The sequence below is a fragment of the Myotis daubentonii genome, chromosome 2 (assembly GCF_963259705.1).
Source record: "Myotis daubentonii chromosome 2, mMyoDau2.1, whole genome shotgun sequence".
Lineage (NCBI taxonomy): Eukaryota > Metazoa > Chordata > Mammalia > Chiroptera > Vespertilionidae > Myotis > Myotis daubentonii.
The window spans coordinates 42,581,861-42,585,185 of NC_081841.1; positions in this window are offsets into that span (position 1 = coordinate 42,581,861).

The following is a 3,325-nucleotide window of genomic DNA, read 5'->3' on the forward strand; positions in this document are numbered from 1 at the left end:
GATGAAGGTTATTTCAGGGGTCAGGTCTGACTTGAATTTATTTAGATGCTGAAGGTAAAGAAGACATTGATAATTCAAGAGCCTGAATGATTGATAGAGCTAAGTCCCAAAAAAGGCAGGGAGGATAAAGAGCAAAATCATTAGGGGCAAGATCATTAGGGGAGAGGCTAACCTAGCCATCGATAGGCAGAGGAACACGTCTTCCTCTGAGAAAAAGGCAAGCAAAAAGGAATAGCAGGAATGAAGAACATGGTGTTAATAACAAGAATGGGGAAAGAGTTCTGTTAAATAGATAAATAGTTGGAGGGGGAGGGAGGGAGCCTAGACATTGTAGGCACAGACCTGAGTTCATATCTTTACTCCTTACTTGACCATGGGACCCTGAACAGCCTACTTATTTTCTTTAAGCATCAGTTCTCTCTTCTGTAAAAGAAGGTTAATAATGCTGTATCAGTATTTAATGGTTTCAATTCTGAGTAACAGAAACTCCACCCTCAAAACATTCTAATACACTACAGAAATGTATTATTGAATAAACCTGAATGTCCAGAGGTGGTCATCAGGAATGGTATGCTTGGTCTTTGAAAAATGGTATCGGTCCTAACTGGTTTGGGTCAGTGGACTGAAGCGTCTCAGGTTCAATTTTGGTCAAGGGCAGGCTCAATCCTCGCCCCAATCTGAGTGCTTGCAGGAGGCAACCAATGAGTCTTTCTCACATCAGTGTTTCTGTCTCTTTCCCTCCCCATCCACCCCTCCACTTCCTCTAAAAATCAATGGAAAAAATATCCTCGAGTGAGGATTAACAACAATCCAGTAGGCTTTATTTTGCTTTTTGGATCCAAATTGTAAACTCAATTATGTGACTCTGTCTGAAGTTGTAAGCACGGTAATATTATGACTCTGCTTTTTAAAATTGAGTGAATATATCATGTTAAAACCAAGCAAAATACCCAGCTGAAACAATTTGCTTATATTTTATAGTTGGCTAATGAAGTTATTTAGAAAAATTAATAAATGTGTGTCTCCATATACTATCCTCTTGACTCAGAAGAACCAAATCTTTTAATTTGATAATACCAATTGTGTAACTCATTGTCCATGTAAGTTAATGCCATTAACAAACAGCCAGTAGTACTTGCAATGAAAAATAAGATCATTGAAACTAACTTAATGCAAAAAAATATTTCAGCAAGAGTGGCCAACCTCACTTTTTCCAAAAGAACACAATTGTAATTTCCTTCCAGATTCTCTATCATAAGTTTTAGAATGCATATCATGGAATACTTTTATATATTTCAAATACACTAAATGACACTTGAGTGATGCTGAATGTGCTTTCATATCAGATTTTCATGATAACAGTCAGTGAGTGGGGGACATAGAGTATTCATGGTGAAGGTAGGAGTATTCACTACTTCCTTCCTGTGATTTTTACAAAATGTGTCTTCATGAGTACAGTAAGAAATAAAATAATAATAAAACAAAATTCATCCAGATTGGAAACTGTCTTTCTTCACAGATGACGTTAGTCTCCAAAAAATATCTAATGTACTCTACAAAAGAGTTACTAGAACTAATTAATGAGTTTAGTAAGGTTATAATATATATTATCATTAACAAAAATCAATTATGTGTGTATATATATATTTAACTTTATCTTTATTGTTTAAAGTATTAGAGATGTACCCTTTATTTCCATCTATTGACCCCCTCTACTTCCCTCCCACCCCCTCTCCAAGCCTTCACCACACTATTGTCTCTGTCCCTGGGCTATGCATATCCTATCTAATAAAAGCCTAATATGCTAAGTGTCCAACCATTCAGCTGTTCAACCCGTCGCTATGATGTGCACTGATCACCAGGGGGCAGACGCTCTGACCAGTAGGTTAGCTTGCTGTTGGGGTCCAGATAATGGGGACTGGGCGAGATGGACCAGACATGCCCTGAAGGCCTCCCTCGGTCCCTCCCCAGCCCCCTGATCGTGCATCAGTGGGATCCCTCAGCTTGGCCTGCACCCTCTCGCAATCTGGGACCCCTCGGGGGATGTCAGAAAGCCAGTTTCGGCCTGACCCCACAGGCCAGGCCAAGGGACCCCACTTGTGCACAAATCCACAAATCCGTACATTGGGCCTCTAATATACATATAAATTCCCTGGTTAATCTCTACCCACCTACTCCGCCCACTCCTGCCTTCCCTCTGAGATTCATCAGTCTTTTCCATGCTTTTATATTTTTATATACTATGAACAATCACCAAATAATTACAATTACCAGTTGCATAAAAAGTTTAAATAATTCAGGATGAATCTTACAAAAGATATTAAAAAAAAAACACCCTGTAAATGCTCCGGAAAATTAAAGATAAACAAATGGAGTATATACTACTTGCATGGCTTTGAAGATTCAGTATCATTAAGATGTTAATTCTCCCCAAGTTGATCCAAAGATTAAATACAATACAATTCAAACATTTAATAGGCTTTTTGTAAAGATACTGGCAAACTGATTTTTAAGTTTATATGGAAATGCAAAGGAGATGGAATATCTGAAACAACTTTGAAAACGAAAAAAGAATATTTTAAAATTAATAAACATGCTTTATTTGGCCAGTTAATATCAAAGACTGCTTGATTTCAAGTCTTATTATAAACCTGTGGTAATCAAGAGAGTATGACAATGGCATAGAGACAGACAAAACATTGTAATAGCATAGAGTTCAGAAATAGATCCACATATAGATCTATTTCTATATGTAGCAACTGAGTAGAGAAAGGATAGTGATTTCAATAAATGATACTGGAACATTTGTTTATCCACAGGAAAAAAATATATTCTTTATATATGAGAAAATTTAAAACATTGACTTTTGAAAAAAGATCTTTGGATTTTTTTTCCTACAAGCAGTTTAACTCAGATCCTGACTGATTCAGAACTTGTACCTGAATAGTCACACTAAGCCATGAAAAATTAAAAATGGAATAGTTTATTATTATTTTATTCATAAGAGTTGTGTGTCCTAAGAAATGGGACATATATACTTTATAAGCAGGATTCCTTCCAGATCAGAGGTAGCCAGAAAATAATGTATATGTCTTAAATGCTCACAATCTATGAAACCTAATCATGTGATATAAGCAACCAGGACATAAGATTTCTATGAGTAAGCAGAAGATTCAGAGATCTGTAAGTTGACCCCAATGATGTGATTTACATAAGCTGTAAATTGCATTGCTATCGGGGTACAAGTCGTCAGTCATTCACGGCATAAAGACTATGGGGTCAATGACAAACTGCATATATGCCGGGAGCCGGTCCATCCTTGCTG